Source organism: Panthera tigris, chromosome A2 (genome assembly GCF_018350195.1).
Source record: "Panthera tigris isolate Pti1 chromosome A2, P.tigris_Pti1_mat1.1, whole genome shotgun sequence".
NCBI classification, from domain to species: Eukaryota; Metazoa; Chordata; class Mammalia; order Carnivora; family Felidae; genus Panthera; species Panthera tigris.
In genome coordinates this window covers 161,255,165-161,275,093 of record NC_056661.1, presented here as the reverse complement: position 1 = coordinate 161,275,093, position 19,929 = coordinate 161,255,165, and the positions used below count along the sequence as shown (strand labels likewise).

At 42.9% G+C, this 19,929-nt stretch overlaps 1 pseudogene; it reads right to left on the bottom strand.

Annotated features, from left to right (window-relative positions):
- Positions 1 to 5,239: 5,239 nt before the first annotated feature.
- On the bottom strand, positions 5,240 to 6,242 carry LOC102964978 (annotated as a pseudogene).
- Between the last annotated feature and the right edge of the window lie 13,687 nt (positions 6,243 to 19,929).

Genomic DNA, 19,929 nt, shown 5'->3' with positions numbered 1-19,929 from the left:
ATGAATTCAGCATAGTCACAGGATACAAAACCAATGTACAGAAATCAGTTGCCTTCCTATATACCAATAATGAAGCAACAGACTACTTTCTTACACCATACACAAAATTAAACTCAAATTGATGAAAGACCTACATCTTAGAGAGAAAACCATTAAAACCCTAGAGGAGAAAACAGGCCATAACCTCTTTGACCTGAGCCCCAGCAATTTCTTGCTCGACCCGTCTCCAAAGGCAAGGGAAATAAAAGAAAAAATGAACTCTTGGGACCTCATCAAGATAAAAACCTTCTGCACTGCAAAGGAAACAATCAACAAAACAAAAAGGCAACCAATGCAATGGGAGAAGATATTTAAAAGTGACATATCAAATAAAGGGTTAGTATCCAAAATCTATAAAGAACTTACCAACCTCAACACCCAAAAAACAAATAACCCAGTGAAGAAATGGGCAGACAACATGAATAGACACTTTTCCAAAAAAGACATCCAAATGGCCAACAGACACATGAAAAGATGTTCAACGACACTCATCATCAGGGAAATACAAATCAAAACCACATGGAGATGCCACCTTACACCGGCCAGAGTGGCTAAAATTAACAACTCAGGAAACAAAAGATGTTGGCGAGGATGTGGAGAAACGGTAACTCTCTTGACTGTTGGTGGGAATGCAAACTGGTGCAGCTGCTCTGGAAAACATTATGGAGGTTCCCCAAAAATTAAAATGGAACATCCCTACAACCCAGCAATAGAACTACTAAGAATTTATCCAAAGGATACAGGAGGGCTGATTCACAGGGGAACATGTACCCCAATATTTATAGTAGCACTTTCAACAATAGCCAAATTATGGAAAGAGCCCAAATGTCCATCAACAGAAGAATGGGTAAAGATGTGATTTATATATACAATGGAATACTACTTGGCAATGAGAAAGAATGAAATCCTGCCTTTTGCAACAACATGGATGGAACTGGAGGGTATTATGCTAAGTGAAATAAGTCAGTCAGAGAAAGAAAGATGCCATATGTTTTCTCTCATATGTGGAGCTTAGGAAACTTAACAAAAGACCATGGGGGAAGGGAAGGGAAGAAATAATTTCAACCAGAGAGGGAGGCAAACCATAAGAGACTCTTAAATACAGAGAACGAACTGAGGGTTGATGGGGGGGTGGGGGGTTGGGGAAAATGCGTGATGGGTTTGAGGAGGGCACTTGTTGGGATGAGGACTGGATGCTGTATGTAAGTGACAAATCATAGGAATCTGCCCCCAAAACCAAGAGGACACTGTATACACTGTATGTTAGCTAACTTGACAATTTATTGACAATAAATTGTCAAGTTAGCTATATATATATGTATATACATATATATATATTTACAAAAACTTTTAAAAAATATTACTGAAGGGTAAATCTTCTACTGTCCCTGGCATCCCTGGCATGTGCCTGCTCCCAGAGAAGAACCTGCAGTGTAGACAGGGCTGCTTAGAGCTCTCCCCATGCTGCCATTCTCCTCCTGTCCTTGCCTTGGCTCTGATTCTTCATGGGCTGGAGGAGAAGAGGCAGAAACACTGAAGATGAGTCAAGTGTAGTCTGGCCCTGGTGGGGGGACAGTGGCAGCATTCTTAGTGGCTCTTTTCCCCATGGAACACTGTTAATAGCCTTTCAGCGTCTCCTCTGGGAATCTGAAATCATAAGCCCAACAGAAGGCCACTCTCTCCTCTCCCATCGCTTGCTTCAACGTCTGTTCCTAGTGCCGGACTTCCAGAACTCTGATGCACATACAAGCTGCTGGGATCCCTGCTGGGCCCCTGGGCAAGTCCCCTTCAAACTGGCTTTGGGTGCCTCCCTCCCATGTGGCCCCATTTTATATATGAAGAACACATACTTTTGCCCCCCTGTTAGTGAAAGTTCTGACTGCGTCCAAGACCTCCACCACCATGTGTACGCTGCTCCCTCCACAGAGCAAAGCAACAGCCTTCATGTATCCCATGACCACCAGGCAGCAGAGCCAAACTCCGAAGGACACACAACAAGTCTCTTAATGTACACCGCCCACACCCGTCTGGCAGTATCAAACTCCAGAGGCCGCCTCACTAGGTTTCAGGAGAGAGAGAACCTCCATCTCTCTGGACATGGCACGCAGAGACGACTCCCTGTGGGGCCTCCCTTACATAGTCACACGGTTACACCTGGGCCACCTTCTGCCCTGGGGAGACGATTCTGCCACAGATGAACTCCAAGAATTGACCAATACTAATTTGTCATTGTCCCTATAAATTAAATGTTCTCGTTTAAAAAGTCCTTTCCTCTTGGGATGCCTGGCTGGATCATTTGGAAGAACATGCGACCCTTGATCTCATAGTCATGAGTTGGAGCCCCATGTTGGGTGTAGAGATTACTTAAATGCTAAAACCTAACAGAAAAGGTCCTTTCCTCTTGACTCCTTCAAATATCTATCAAATTAGTTGAAGGAATAAACCTCACAAAACTGGTTCTTGCTTCTTCCTTTGGACATCCTATATGGATCTTCTAGCATATAGTTTTGGACTGCGGGCTATTGGCAATTAGTGAAGATTCAACTGATATTAAGGGAGATATTTATGTTACCCCGAACCTTTCATATAGCCTTCTGACCCAGATTTCAAGTTAATACAGGTCATTTCCATTGGACCCTAACTTTGACATTTGATATTGAACTTGTCACAAACCTAACTCAACGCTGTTGCCCCTGAATCGATCCTTCCCCTGAAAATCTTACCTGTCACCCTGAACTTTCCTGTTTCTAAATATAAGCATGACCATTGTACCCATCACCCACATGGACACATCCTACACATCCTTCACAGTAGACTTCATACCCTAAATCTTTCCTCAGTTCTTCCTCTATAAATCCTAGTGTAAATTCCCCATCATGAGTCATGACGATCACATATTTCAACAACAGGGATCATGCACACATTAAACCCTGGAAATTCCACAGCCTTCAGCACTGAAATAGAACCACATTCAGAGAAAACTGGAATATAAAATATAGTAAGAGAAGTGAGTGAGCAATATTTCGATTGTCAAATGAAGAGATAATGATTTATTTGATTTACTCGTTTTTTTTCTGGTTATCTCTTACCTTCCGAAATGGAATCTAAGGTTGGGAGAAAAGAAATCAGCTTACATAAGCTGCACATTCAAATGGCCTGAACACAAGTTAATTGTATTAAGAATGCTTCTGCATATCTCTGGTGGAAAATATCTTTTAAACGGTTCTGAAATGAAAAAGGACAGGGCACGAATACTTTGCTCTCTAGACATACTAGAGTCACTTACAAGGAAGTAGTTTTGAACATAAGAAGTGCATGAAGGCACAGAGTACTTTGGTCTCACTTTGTCATTTGACACATGTTTTCTCATGAGAGGATTTTTTCTTCCGTGTTTTTACTGCATTCTGAATACTTATGATGAATCTTACAATGAGCGGGTATTTAGAATCTTAAGTTTTCCAGACTTAATCTCTAATCCGTCTCCCGAAAAGTCACTGATATGGTAAATACTCTCAGTCATGTTCACAGACAAAACAAAGGACAAATAAAAATTCTAATAATTTGGATTTGGGATGTCTGCAATCCTTGTGAGTAACTGAGAGTCACCCATCTAACTTTGAAGTTTCTCTATTATTTTAGCAAGACAGAACCTTTCATCTACTTACTGCAAATGTCACAGCATGGAAGGGTAAGGAGAGATTTTTCTGGTGTCAGGAAATAAGCACTAGAGGGAATGAAAAACCATCAACAACAATAAAGATGCTCTGAAAGAGAACTAGGTACCATAAGATTTTTCAATCAGATTCTCACAGGAAAAAGATAGTCTGCTCTCATTAGGTACTTGGAGAAAGTTTAGAGAAGGGGCCTCTTACACACTGTGGACACAGGGAATTTGGAAACCACAGTGACGTTGATAGTATCGATAAGAAAATTGAGTCCCACCTGAAGGGGTGAAGAAAGACTGGAATGCAGAAGAAGAGTTGGGTAGAAAGGCCACCAAGGGAGGAGCTGTGAGCTTTGGCGTAGGGTTGCAGTTACTCAGAGATGGCCCTGCAGAGAGAGAGGTGGGGGAATGGACACCCCAGGCTTGCTTTTCTACTTCCACAGGGCCTCTGACTTGGACTTCCCTTTGGCCAGCCAGGCAGAAGTCAGAGAGCAAGAGATCCCACCGATGTAGTGCAACTAGATCAGCCTCAGGGGGCAAAGAGCTAGGGTGAAGTGTGATTCTGCAGAGGCAAATGAAGACTATGTGGCCCAGATGGGATTTTTCAGATACAAGTGGAGACATTTTAAGTTAGGATGGTCCCTAAAAAAGAAGTGAGAGAAACACAATAAGAGAATCCTGTGACTTTCAGATCTCCATGAACCACAGAACAATCTTTCCAGAGAAACCCGATACCTCCCTAACATAGTACTTGTGGCCATGCGGTGCAACGACGCATGTGACCAGTGGTTCAGACATTTAACATGTGCAGGATTTCTGATTTGAATTTTCCTGAGTCTTTGAACTCTATATGCCATTGCCTGATTATGCCAACTTTGTGTGAAGAGGGACAGGTGGCAAGGGGGGGCGGTGGGGACTGAGAGCTGGGAAGCCCTTTCATTCTGGTTAGTTCTCGCTGCATAACAAACCATTCTGAAGCTCAGTGGTTAAAAACAAAAACCATCATTTATTTGTTCTCATAAAGCTGCAATTTGGGCAGGACTCAGCGGGAATGGATCATCTTTGCTTTCTGCAACTTCGTCTGAGATGCCGGGGCAGCCGGAGGGCCCGCTTCTGTGTTGCCTCACTTGCATGGCAGGCAAGTTGGTCTGAGTCATAAATGAAAGGCGAGCTGGGAAGTGGGCCAGTGACTTCAGGCCCTCTGCATGGGGGCCTCTCAAGAGGCAGCCTGGGCTTCCTCACAACATGACAGTCAAGTTCCAAGGGCAAGAACCCCAACAGGGCAAGGAAACATTGCCCATATGTAACCTTAGAGTCACAAGGTGTTGCTTCAACCATCTGCTATTAATTGAAACAGTCCCACATCTGCTCAGTTCAAGGTAGAGGACACAGGCCCTGCAAGTCAGTGGCAGGAGTAACAGGGTCAGGTTATAGGAAGAATAAGTAGAAGCTACTGTCACAGCTATCTATGGAAACTACAATCTACCACTATGGCAAATCATAGTAAATTCAAAAGAAAAAATGAAATGGTCTTTACTACCAAAACATATGCCATATTTGTGAAAGCATCCTTATAATCCCATTTGAACCATCTCTAAATAATCCCATCTCAGCTTCTACCCTGATATTTTTTATTTGTTCAGCATACTTCATCTTTAGCCGTTTTATTTTTTCCTCCCGTTCTTCCTGTGATTTATGAGCATATTCCTTTTCTACTAGTTTAATTTCATTATTTAATTGATCGGTGTAGATCTTCTTCAGGTCTTCTTCCCGTTGCTTCAGCCTCTTCTCTGTGTCCTCGTAAATGGCATCGGTAAAGTAAGCCCCTCCGTTGCTCTGCACCATCTCCTCTATCAGCTCCACCAGCTCCTGCACTTGAGCTTCCTTCTCGGCCTCTGAGGCTCTGTTGTTGAAGGCACAGTAGCGGTTCCCACACTCGCTGATGATGTTTCTTAGTTTCACATCTGCATCTGCTAAGAAGTCACTCAGGCTCTGCTCCTCCAAGTTATCTTTGCGAGTGAACAACATGATCAAGTGCCTCAAGGCTGGCTCCCCAAAGACATACTTGATCAATGCCATGGTCTTCTGCTCTTCAAATGTGTAGCGGCCCACTGGGAGGACCAAGATGATGGCGTGGGGCCCAGGACAAGAGTAGAGGACACACTGGCTGATTTCCCTGCAAGTGGTATTCAGGGTCTCCTTGGTGTCAAAGAGCCCTGAGGTGTCAACAACAAGAAGTTTCCTCCCCTTCTATTCCTTGGATGCTTTTTGACACCTGGAGATGACAGCATGGGGAGCAACTCTAGACTCAAAGTCTCTACTCCCCAGGATGGTGTAGGCCGTTGCCCTCTTCCCACTTCCAGTTTTCCCCACTAGTACAATCCTCAGAGTGTTGTCCTGAGGGTCTGCCATTTCACTACCAGGAGTCTCTGTGGTGTAAAGCAAAGGAAGGAGAAGAAAAAGAGTCAAAGAAGGTAAATGGAAACCATCACCTCGCTCTTATGACCTATGTGTTCCTCCCTGAAATCCTGCAGTAGTCTACTATCCTTGTTGGTCCCATAAAGACAGAAAGATGAGACAATTCAATCACCATGGAAAAACAAAGTAAAGAGTTCCCCTACAAAAGAGTACCAGGTCCAGATGGATTCATGGGGATCTCACTTAACCTTTCTTAAACTATTCCTGATGGCTTAAAACAGAAGGAAACCTTTCCAATTCTTTCTATGACACAAGTGTGATATTGATCCCAAATGTTAACAAAGAATTCACCAATAAATAAAACTACAGACATGTCTCATTTGTGAAAACTAATGCCAAAATCCCAAATAAATTGTCAGACACTAAAATGTAATACCCCACAATTACGTGTGATTTATTTCAGAAATACTAGGGTAGTTCAATATGAGAAAATGGATTGTAACAACATATCCTCGTTAGTAGATTTAAGAAGAAAAATACCTTGATGCAGAACAGACATTTCCCCAAATTCCACACTGTTTTAATAGATACTTCTTTAACATGTTTATATAGAAATATAAATTCTAAAAAATTTGTCACCCTTTTTTTCTCTGCAGCTAAAATAGTTGACTATTAAGTTCATTTGGATAAATGAAGAAAGAAAATTAGCCTGTAGAGTCAAAAAAGAGAAGAACAATGAGGGAGGACCAGCTCTAACATAGTAAAATATTTTAGCCCCAATAATTAAGGCAGTATGAAGTGTGTGTGATCAGAGACAGATCAGAAAACAAAAACGGACAATTCAGAAATAGACCAAATTGGGAGGGAGAGAGGGAAGATGGCGGTGTAGGAGGACGCTGGGCTCACTGCGCGTCCTGCTGATCACTTAGATTCCACCTACACCTGCCTAAAGAACCCAGAAAACCGCCAGAGGATTAGCAGAATGGAGTCTCCAGAGCCAAGCATAGACGAGAGGCCCACGGAAGAGGGTAGGAAGGGCGGCGAGGCGGTGTGCGCTCCACGGACTGGCGGGAGGGAGCCGGGGCGGAGGGGCGGCTCTCCGGCCAAGCAGAGCCCCCGAGTCTGGCTGGCAAAAGCAGAGGGGCCGGACGGACTGTGTTCCGACAGCAAGCACGACTTAGCGTCTGGGAGGTCATAAGTTAACAGCTCTGCTCAGAAAGTGGGAAAGCTGGAGGACAAAGGGAGGGAGAGCTGCTGAGCCCCCAGACGGCAGAGCTCAGCTTGGCAGGGAACAAAGGCGCTCGCCAGCGCCATCTCCCTCACCCATCCCCCAGCCAAAATCCCAAAGAGAACCAGTTCCTGCCAGGGACTCTTGCTCGCTCCGCGCAAACACCCAACTCTGTGCTTCTGTGGAGCCAAACCTCCGGCAGTGGATCTGACTCCCTCCCACTGCCACAGGGCCCCTCCTGAAGTGGATCACCTAAGGAAAAGCGAGCTAAGCCTGCCCCTCCTGCCCCCGTGCACCTTGCCTACCCACCCCAGCTAATACGCCAGATCCCCAGCACCACAAGCCTGGCAGTGTGCAAGTAGCCCAGACGGCCACACCACCCCACAGTGAATCCCGCCCCTAGGAGAGGGGAAGAGAAGGCACACACCAGTTTGACTGTGGCCCCAGCGGTGGGCTGGGGGCAGACATCAGGTCGGACTGCGGCCCGCCCACCAACTCCAGTTATACACCACAGCACAGGGGAAGCGCCCTGCAGGTCCCCACCACTCCAGGGATTCTCCAAAATGATCAAACGGAAGAATTCCCCTCAGAAGAATCTCCAGGAAATAACAACAGCTAATGAACTGATTAAAAAGGATTTAAATAATATAACAGAAAGTGAATTTAGAATAATAGTCATAAAATTAATCGCTGGGCTTGAAAACAGTATACAGGACAGCAGAGAATCTCTTGCCACAGAGATCAAGGGACTAAGGAACAGTCACGAGGAGCTGAAAAGCGCTTTAAACAAAATGCAAAACAAAATGGAAACGACGACAGCTCGGATTGAAGAGGCAGAGAAGAGAATAGGTGAACTAGAAGATAAAGTTATGGAAAAAGAGGAAGCTGAGAGAAAGAGAGATAAAAAAATCCAGGAGTATGAGGGGAAAATTAGAGAACTAAGTGATACAGTAAAAAGAAATAATATACGCATAATTGGTATCCCAGAGGAGGAAGAGAGAGGGAAAGGTGCTGAAGGGGTACTTGAAGAAATTATAGCTGAGAACTTCCCTGAACTGGGGAAGGAAAAAGGCATTGAAATCCAAGAGGCACAGAGAACTCCCTTCAGATGTAACTTGAATCGATCTTCTGCACGACATATCATAGTGAAACTGGCAAAATACAAGGATAAAGAGAAAATTCTGAAAGCAGCAAGGGATAAACGTGCCCTCACATAGAAAGGGAGACCTATAAGACTTGTGACTGATCTCTCCTTTGAAACTTGGCAGGCCAGAAAGGCTTGGCACGATATCTACAGTGTGCTAAACAGAAAAAATATGCAGCCGAGAATCCTTTATCCAGCAAGTCTGTCATTTAGAATAGGAGAGATAAAGGTCTTCCCAAACAAACAAAAACTGAAGGAATTTGTCACCACTAAACCAGCCCTACAAGAGATCCTAAGGGGGATCCTGTGAGACGAAGTACCAGAGACATCACTACAAGTATAAAACATACAGACATCACAATGACTCTAAACCCGTATCTTTCTATAATAACACTGAATGTAAATGGGTTAAATGCGCCAACCAAAAGACATAGGGTATCAGAATGGATAAAAAAACAAGACCCATCTATTTGCTGTCTACAAGAGACTCATTTTAGATCTGAGGACACCTTTAGATTGAGAGTGAGGGGATGGAGAACTATTTATCATGCTACTGGAAGCCAAAAGAAAGCTGGAGTAGCCATACTTATATCAGACAAACTAGACTTTAAATTAAAGGTTGTAACAAGAGATGAAGAAGGCATTATATAATAATTACAGGGTCTATCCATCAGGAAGAGCTAACAATTATAAATGTCTATGTGCCAAATACCGGAGCCCCCAGATATATAAAACAATTACTCATAAACATAAGCAACCTTATTGATAAGAATGTGGTCATTGCAGGGGACTTTAACACCCCACTTACAGAAATGGATAGATCATCTAGACACACAGTCAATAAAGAAACAAGGGCCCTGAATGATACATTGGATCAGATGGACTTGACAGATATATTTAGAACTCTGCATCCCAAAGCAACAGAATATACTTTCTTCTCGAGTGCACATGGAACATTCTCCAAATAGATCATATACTGGGTCACAAAACAGCCCTTCATAAGTTTACAAGAATTGAAATTATACCATGCATACTTTCAGACCACAATGCTATGAAGCTTGAAATCAACCACAGGAAAAAGTCTGGAAAACCTCCAAAAGCGTGGAGGTTAAAGAACACCCTACTAACGAATGAATGGGTCAACCAGGCAATTAGAGAAGAAATTAAAAAATATATGGAAACAAACGAAAATGAAAATACAACAATCCAAACGCTTTGGGACGCAGCGAAGGCAGTCCTGAGAGGAAAATACATTGCAATCCAGGCCTATCTCAAGAAATAAGAAAAATCCCAAATACAAAATCTAACAGCACACCTAAAGGAAATAGAAGCAGAGCACAAAAGGCAGCCTAAACCCAGCAGAAGAAGAGAAATAATAAAGATCAGAGCAGAAATAAACAATATAGAATCTAAAAAAACTGTAGAGCAGATCAACGAAACCAAGAGTTGGTTTTTTGAAAACATAAACAAAATTGATAAACCTCTAGCCAGGCTTCTCAAAAAGAAAAGGGAGATGACCCAAATAGATAAAATCATGAATGAAAATGGATTATTACAACCAATCCCTCAGAGATACATACAATTATCAGGGAATACTATGAAAAATTATATGCCAACAAATTGTACAACCTGGAAGAAATGGACAAATTCCTAAACACCCACACTCTTCCAAAACTCAATCAGGAGGAAATAGAAAGCTTGAACAGACCCATAACCAGCGAAGAAATTGAATCGGTTATCAAAAATCTCCCAACAAATAAAAGTCCAGGACCAGATGGCTTCCCAGGGGAGTTCTACCAGACGTTTAAAGCAGAGATAATACCTATCCTTCTCAAGTTATTCCAAGAAATAGAAAGGGAAGGAAAACTTCCAGACTCATTCTATGAAGCCAGTATTACTTTGATTCCTAAACCAGACAGAGACCCAGTAAAAAAAGAGAACTACAGGCCAATATCTCTCATGAATATGGATGCAAAAATTCTCAATAAGATACTAGCAAATAGAATTCAACAGCATATAAAAAGAATTATCCACCATGATCAAGTGGGATTCATTCCTGGGATGCAGGGCTGGTTCAACATTCGCAAATCGATCAACGTGATACATCACATTAACAAAAAAAAAGAGAAGAACCATATGATCCTGTCAATTGATGCAGAAAAGGCCTTTGACAAAATCCAGCACCTTTCTTAATAAAAACCCTTGAGAAAGTCGGGATAGAAGGAACATACTTAAAGATCATAAAAGCCATTTATGAAAAGCCCACAGCTAACATCATCCTCAACGGGGAAAAACTGAGAGCTTTTCCCCTGAGATCAGGAACACGACAGGGATGCCCACTCTCACAGCTGTTGTTTAACATAGTGCTGGAAGTTCTAGCATCAGCAATCAGACAACAAAAGGAAATCAAAGGCATCAAAATTGGCAAAGATGAAGTCAAGCTTTCGCTTTTTGCAGATGACATGATATTATACATGGAAAATCCGATAGACTCCACCAAAGGTCTGCTAGAACTGATACATGAATTCAGCAAAGTTGCAGGATACAAAATCAATGTACAGAAATCAGTTGCATTCTTATACACTAACAATGAAGCAACAGAAAGACAAATAAAGAAACTGATCCCATTCACAATTGCACCAAGAAGCATAAAATACCTAGGAATAAATCTAACCAAAGATGTAAAAGATCTGTATGCTGAAAACTATAGAAAGCTTATGCAGGTAATTGAAGAAGATATAAAGAAATGGAAAGACATTCCCTGCTCATGAATTGGAAGAATAAATATTGTCAAAATGTCAATACTACCCAAAGCTATCTACACATTCAATGCAATCCCAATCAAAATTGCACCAGCATTCTTCTCGAAACTAGAACAAGCAATCCTAAAATTCATATGAAGCCACAAAAGGCCCTGAATAGCCAAAGTAATTTTGAAGAAGAAGACCAAAGCAGGAGGCATCACAATCCCAGACTTTAGCCTCTACTACAAAGCTATAATCATCAAGACAGCATGGTATTGGCATAAAAACAGACACATAGACCAATGGGATAGAATAGAAACCCTAGAACTAGACCCACAAACGTATGGCCAACTAATCTTTGACAAAGCAGGAAAGAACATCCAATGGAAAAAAGACAGTCTCTTTAACAAATGGTGCTGGGAGAACTGGACGGCAACATGCAGAAGGTTGAAACTAGACCACTTTCTCACACCATTCACAAAAATAAACTCAAAATGGATAAAGGACCTGAATGTGAGACAGGAAACCATCAAAACCTTAGAGGAGAAAGCAGGAAAAGACCTCTCTGACCTCAGCCGTAGCAATCTCTTACTCGGCACATCCCCAAAGGCAAGGGAATTAAAAGCAAAAGTGAATTACTGGGACCTTATGAAGATAAAAAGCTTCTGCACAGCAAAGGAAACAACCAACAAAACTAAAAGGCAACGAACGGAATGGGAAAAGATATTTGCAAATGACATATCGGACAAAGGGCTAGTATCCAAAATCTATAAAGAGCTCATCAAACTCCACACCCGAAAAACAAATAACCCAGTGAAGAAATGGGCAGAAAACATGAATAGACACTTGTCTAAAGAAGACATCCGGATGGCCAACAGGCACATGAAAAGATGTTCAACGTCGCTCCTTATCAGGGAAATACAAATCAAAACCACACTCAGATATCACCTCACGCCAGTCAGAGTGGCCAAAATGAAGAAATCAGGAGACTATAGATGCTGGAGAGGATGTGGAGAAACAGGAACCCTCTTGCACTGTTGGTGGGAATGCAAATTGGTGCAGCCGCTCTGGAAAGCAGTGTGGAGGTTCCTCAGAAAATTCAAAATAGACCTACCCTATGACCCAGCAATAGCACTGCTGGGAATTTATCCGAGGGATACAGGAGTACTGATGCATAGGGGCACTTGTACCCCAATGCTTATAGCGGCACTCTCAACAATAGCCAAATTATGGAAAGAGCCTAAATGTCCATCAACTGATGAATGGATAAAGAAATTGTGGTTTATATACACAATGGAATACTACGTGGCAATGAGAAAGAATGAAATATGACCTTTTGTAGCAACATGGATGGAACTGGAGAGTGTGATGCTAAGTGAAATAAGCCATACAGAGAAAGACAGATACCATATGGTTTCACTCTTATGTGGATCCTGAGAAACGTAACAGAAACCCATGGGGGAGGGGAAGGAAAAAAAAAAGAGGTTAAAGTTGGAGAGAGCCAAAACATAAGAGACTGTTAAAAACTGAGAACAAACTGAGGGTTGATGGGGGGTGGGAAGGAGGGCAGGGTGGGTGATGGGTATTGAGGAGGGCACCTTTTGGGATGAGCACTGGGTGTTGTATGGAAACCAATTTGACAGTAAATTTCATATATTAAAAAATAAAAAAGAAAAGGATTAAAATGAAAAAAAAAAGAAGACTAAATGTGGCAGGAAGTAATGTATAATGGGGTGGCAACCAATGTAAGGAAGTAGCTACATTTTGAAATTACTGTGTTAATGAGTATATTATTTGTCAATATCATTGGACCACTTGTTGGTGTTAATGACTTGGAGGGCCCCAGGTAACTGTTTTCCAACTTGCAATAAAGACACAGACCAGGACCAGCTATATAATTTTCAAGGTCTGGCACAAAATAAAAATGCCAGGCCCTTTGTCAAAGAGAATCAAACAAACACACACACACACACACACACACACACACACACAATTTAAGAATTTCAAGATGACATCAATAGAGCGTTAAACCTTTCTGGGCATAGGGTCCTTTACATACCCATGAAGCTGGTCTTGATGAAGCTCCATACATAGAAGTCTAGAGGGGAGCCAGAACACTATGTCCTACTCAAAATATCTCTACCTCTGCCTAGTTTCATTTCAATCTATATATTCCTTGAGTGAAACGTGTCCAGCCAGAGCCACCTTGGATGCTTTCCTGATCAGCTAATTGCTTCTCCAGGTATTATCCTCAGGTATGCTGGTAAGTTCCCTAGTGGGAACGGGAGAGTAGTTGACACAGAATTCATGGATGCCACAGGAAATCAGATGTGGGTCTCAAATGGTAACAGCCTTGCGATCATTGGTTAAAGAGGAGCATGTGGCTCTTATCAGTCCCATGCTGAGCCCTAAGTTACGAGTGATCTCCTTCTAGAAGATATTTGATAAAAGTAGTCTTGCCCCATATCTGTATTGCTCACTTAGCCACGCTCCTCATCATTGAGGGCTTCCTTCCACTTCCTTTTTTTATGTTTTCCTTTTATTATTTCAATCTCACACACACAAAGCAATGTGGATATAATGAATTTGCAAAAGTTGTGGGGTCATTAAAAGACATTCTTTAAATTCTACAGGAGTCTTCTTGTGGGAATCAGGGAATTTTCTGCTGCTTAGATCTAGATGGCCTCAAAGCTCAACTTATTAAAACATTGCAGAGATAATAACAGGAGATGAAAAAGAATGGTTCCCTACATTGTCCTGGTTCTTCTACATATCATCTCTATAACCTGGTGAATCAGTTTTCTATTGTTGCCATAACAAGCTATCAAAACTTTAGTAGCCTAAAACAATATAAAATTAATCTCCAACAATACTGGAAGACAAGAATATGAAATTAGTCTTATGGACATAAAATCAAAGTCTCTGAAAAGCTGGTTCTTTCTGGAGGCTCTAGGAGACATCCATTGCTTGCCTCTTTCATCTTCCAGAATCTGCCTGCACTCCTGGGCTTGTGGCCACATCACACCAATCTCTGCTGCCTTCATCACAATGCCTTTGTACCTCCTCCTTAGAGGGACATTTCTGATTACATCTTGGGCCCACTCAGATAATTCAGAATTATCTCGTCTCAAAATCATTAACTTAATAACATCTGCAAAATCCTTATGGAATAAGGTAACATTCACAGGCTCTGGGGATTAGGGTGTGGACATCTTTCTGGGGCCACCATTCAACCTGCCACATTTGGGTAAGTTAACCTCTCTGCAACTCACTTTCCTAATCATTAAAATGGAGTACTTACTTCAGAAGGTCACTGTGCAACCAGACAAAGTCGTACACATGAAGTGGTTCTCAGATCATAGTGATCAACAGGTAGTAGTTAGTAGTAATAATACAACCCTCAATGCTAGTCTCATATTACCATCCTGAGGCTCATCTACACATCATAGATGCTGTCTTAGTCAGGGTGGACCGCCATAATACCACAGCCTGGGAGCAGGAACAACAGGAATTAATCTCTCACAGTTCTGGATACTGGGCAGCCCAATCCCAATGTGCCAGCCAACTTGTTTCTCTGGGGAGGGCTCACTTCCTGATTTGCGGATGACACAGTCTCACTGTGTCCATACATGATGGAGCGAGGAAGCAACTCTCTGCTATCTCTTCTTACAAGGGCACTAATCCCGTCAAGAGGGCCCCAGATTCATGAACTCATGGAAACCCACTTACCTTATCCCCAAATACCATCATGTTGGGGGTTAGGGATTCTGGAGCCTTCTCTTTTGTTGCCCCAAAAAAACTAGTCGCTTCTACTTTGTAACAATATCCTTTAAGTGAATTGTTGGATATCACTCAAGGTTTCCTGGTTTCTCCCCACTCACTCCACCCCCAAAGGGCACTCATGAAAAGGATGACTCAGCACCTCCACAGCCTGTCTACCAGGATAAGGGATCTGGATTATCTATACCCCTGCACTCACATGTCTTCAATGAAATTGTCTTCTGGCTCCACGGATGTGCAAGAAGAGCTGCCTCTTGCAGGCTAATGGCTGCCTTGTCACAAAAGAGATATAGGTGTTAGGTGTGACAGTGCACTTGGGGCTGAATCCCTCAAAGGAAACATTGACCAAACCCTCATGAAATAAAGACCATGCCCCCCAAAGAGCCTTTTACCGTCTTCCACGATGTTATATTTGGTTATGAACCACAACCATTAAGTCCTGTTCTCAAATAGGTCTCTGCTTCCTCCTAAGGCTTCTCCGAAGATCTGCCAAAAGTGACCACTCAGAATTTGTGTCTTCACCACAGGGTCACAGTCTTGGAGCTTCAGGGGAAAAACTGTAGGACGTGCTCTGAACTACTGTTGCCTCAAAGAGACTCTTCAGAGCAGGTTTCCAAGATGGCAGTACTGACTCAATGATCAGACTGTGCCAGTGAGCAAAGCCAGGACTACTGGGACTCTCAGGCTGGAAGCATATGTACCTCACGAAATCAGACGACTGACTCAAGATCCAGCAGAGTGAGAAGTAATGACATAGGACTGAATGAAGGGATTCAAGATGTCCAGTTGTGGTTATTTGTTTGGAATATTGATGGCATTCTGTTTGATGTTCTACTTGTATGGCTATTTGAGGAAACCTTATTTCTTTCTCCTTAAACGAATTAGTAGACTGTGTATTTGTAAACCCACAACAACCATTTTTAAACATTACCTCATCTTCACCTACCCTCAAAATTGAGAAACAAATGCTTCTACTGAGTTTCATTCACTTTCATGTTGATAGAAACATTTGCATAGGTTTAATAAAAATCTGTCCTCTTGTTTCCAAAGATACCATTGGAAAAATTGATTCTGCAGCAAGGCCATATGTACAGTGTGATATCTGAGAGTGATTGTTGTTTAATCAAAGACCACCAGACCACTGCTAAGGAGCAATTGTTGTTGTTACATGTGGAACTAATGTCTCCAAAACCTTCATAAGAAAACTAATATGATGTCTGGCTTCCAGGATCCCAATCTCTGGGAGTAAGGAAGTCCACTCCCAGGTAGTCCAGAAACCCAGGCAAATTTTGGAGACCTCAGGAAGAGGGAAAATCCCTGAGATTTATGGGTACAGCATGCAAAGTTTACTAGAGAAAGTGTTTGGGTCTTGGTTTCCCACTCCTAGGATGGAAGAATGGCGGGGATTTGAAAAGTCTGATTCAAAATTCATTTTGAAAATTTCCAAAGGAAGCTTATCCTTTGGAATTGATAGTTGCTTAATATGATGAGGCTCTAGATTTCCTGAGCAAACTCAAGGAGGCTTTTCCAGTTAATTAAGATTCTTGCTGCATCTGTATAAATAATCAGGCCATGCATAGTAAAAACAACCTTCTAGGATCAACAATACTTGTTGGAGGCTGTTTATGATCACAAAGTAGAGAACGCTATGAAAATGATCCAAATTTTAGAAATAGGCAAGAGAGATTACTGGAGTGTTCTATTCTGTGTGGTGCTGTGCTTGATGATCCGCTGTGATATTTTAAAACACTTTAAGGACAGAGAGAATTTTTGCACATCTCTGCCTTGGAGATACTCAGCGAATTTTCTGTCTGGTGAAATATAGAACTCAAAAATTACATTTTAGTACTCTCTTGAACATATCAACCCTTGATTTCAAATGAACTTTGTGTTTCTGTTTGTTTGAGTTTTTTGTTTTATTCTTTGCTTCTTTCTGTGTTTTTAACTAGGTTTCACACCCAGCATGGAGCCCAAACTGAAGACCCTAAGGTCAAGACCTGAGCTGAGATCAAGAGTCAGACGCTTAAATGATTAAGCCACTCAAAGGAACTTTGAACCAATTATAGAATCATACTGGTGCTCTAGTTAAGCCATGAGTTGAGCAAAATCTTTGATAGGTTTATACTTGCCCAGGAGTCATGAGTTTGCTTTTTTTGAAAACTGCACTCAGATAAGAAAGAGAGGGAGAAATAGCATGATCCAAGCCTTGGAGGTGGAAATAACACTGGACACAGGCAGAGAACAGCTAACAATTTGGAGTGCAGGAATCATTACCAGCCTTTACTGAGGGCCTACTGTGTCCCAGGCACTGACCTCTATATCATTATCACCTTCGTTCCTTACAAAAGTGTAAAACGGATATTAACAGGAACAATGATATCTAGAAGAATCTCAATCTTGGAAGAGGAGTTGAGACTGATTATAATGACTGTTGAATACCAGGCCAAGGAATGTGGATTCTAAGCCCTAGGCAGTAGAAGATTTCCAAGAAGCAGAGACCTAAGAAAACTATCCCAATGGGCTTAACCTCGTAACTGCAACGAGGACTGGAGAGGAAGAGATCAGGGGTACTGTACCCTCACACTGCACACACTGTCCCTCTCTTCCCATATTGTAGGTTGAATTGTGTCCTTCTAAAGAAGGGATAACCCCTGGTACCTGAGAATGTGACCTTCTTTGGAGCACGGTCTCTGTGATGTCATGTCATGAAGTTAAGGTTGAGCCCTACTCCAATGCCTGGAATCATTTCATTCAGAGTGAGGGAAGTTTACACACAGATACACACAGAGAACACCAAGTGACAAAAGAGGCAGAGATTGGAGTGAAGCACCTAGAAGGCAAAGAACAAAGCAGGACAGCCAGCACCAGAAGCTAAGATGCAGTAAGAAGAAGAATCCTTCCCCAGAGACTTCATGGAGAGTATGGCCCTGGGAACGTCTTGGTTTGGCACTTGTAGCCTGTGCCAGTGAGACAGTAGCCATAACAATGAGACAGTAAGTTTCTGCTCTTTAAGCAACAGTTTGTGGTCATTTGTTACAGCAGCTCCTGGGGGAACTAATATCTTTTAAGGCCAAGAAGTAGGGTCCTGCTCTGGTAATTACCTAAAATGTAGGAGTCGTTGCGAAATTGAGTAATGCATGGGGGCTCGAAGAATTCTGAGGTACATGATAAAAAAAGGCCTAGATTGCCCTTAGAGGATGTCGGTGGTAGGATGAACATCAAGGTCACTTTCTGGTGAGGTCCCAGAGAGAGGTGGGGACCACGCTGCTGGACATTGGAGGGACGATGGCACTTGCTATAAAATGGCAGGCGGCAGGGAGATGGGCTAAACTGAGGTGGGCTGCTGGGTGGAGAGTAGACCATGTAAGTGATGAACTTGAATATTTAGCTGAGGAGAATTCCGAGAACAGTGTGGAAGGTGCGGCCTGGTTTCTCCTTGCTGCTTCTAATGAAATGCGTGAGGAAGGAGAGTGGTGGCCTATCTGCCAGCCAAGAAGCACCAAGATGGCCAGCTGCCAGCAGAGCCCAGGAAGAAGCAAGCAGGTCCTCCCCTTGAGGCTTCAGAGAGCACACGCCTCTGCTGGCATCTTGACTTTGGACTCCAGGAGCTACCACACAATCCATGTCTCAGCTGTTTCAACTGGAGTTTGGACGACATGTCGTGCAGTGCTAGGCATCCAGTATGTCCCCTCCACCTTGCCCCTACCTGCTTTCTTGTCCCATCCTCTGAGAAACCCAAAGGTCTCCCCTTCTGTGGCACAGTGTGAGTGGGCAAATCTTCTAGACTACGTTCTTCCTCATTCCCGCCACATTTCTGGCCCAGATAGACCCCAGGTCTCCCTGATGAGAGAGAGCTTGGGGATTTCTCAGAATTTAGATTTCAGTCTTCTGAAGAATTTTCTTTTTGGAAACAAATATACAACACCAAAACAAAAACTAACAATTGTTTCTTTAAAAGAGACACACACGAATTTAAGGCCTGGAAGTGTGGTTAAGGCTTCCTGAACTCTTAAGGCAAACAGGCAGACTGTCAGGGTGCCATGAGCTGGGGGGTCATAGGTAAAAGCAGGCCCCAGTCCCAGCAGCAATAATCAATCCCTCACTCTTACAGAATACCAACACCATACAAAAGGACTATTTTCTCTTAATCAGCAAAAATGTCTCCTTAATATATGAAAATCAGTCAGTGGAAAAGTGTGTGGGCCTGATTCTGCCACGATCAAGATCTATGGCTTGGAGAAAACCCAAACACAAACAGACCCCAAAAACCTACAATCCCCATGTGCCCCAGTATCTTTATGGATAAGAAGTCCTAGATTGTCTCAATTCAATGCCTCCTACAGTACAGCATCGTGCGAGACTATCTGGGCCTCTCCCAATGAGGACGAATCCCAAGACTCTCCCCACCGGCATGATTCATGAGCCTGGGCCCATGTACCCACACAACTTCTCAGGTGTTGGTTGGCTGTAGGTATAAATCTCCAGGTCGAACAGGGGCCTGTGGCCCCCAAAGGGAGACCCTGAGGAGGGCCCAGTCCCAAGACTCCTGGCTGGTGTACCCAGGGGTGAATACGAGTATGGACCTTCCTTCCCCAGGGCTTTGGCATCCCTGGGCCATCAGAGTAATGGACACTTACAGATGGTTATGGACATCACCTTATTTACCAGCCAGCACCAACAGCCATGAACACAAGAAGCAAAGGCACAGGCATGTTTTAACCCAAGTTCTCTGCTACTCTCCACACACACAGCATCCTTCCTCACTCATCTGCCTAGACTTTCCAGTCCCACACCTCCAAACCCCACAGCCTTTGCTTGGATGGCCCCTGGATTCTTAGCCATTCCTCGGTATCAATGGTGGAAGAGGCGGCTTGGGAGAATGGGGGTCAGGGAAAGAACTCACAGGCTGCCA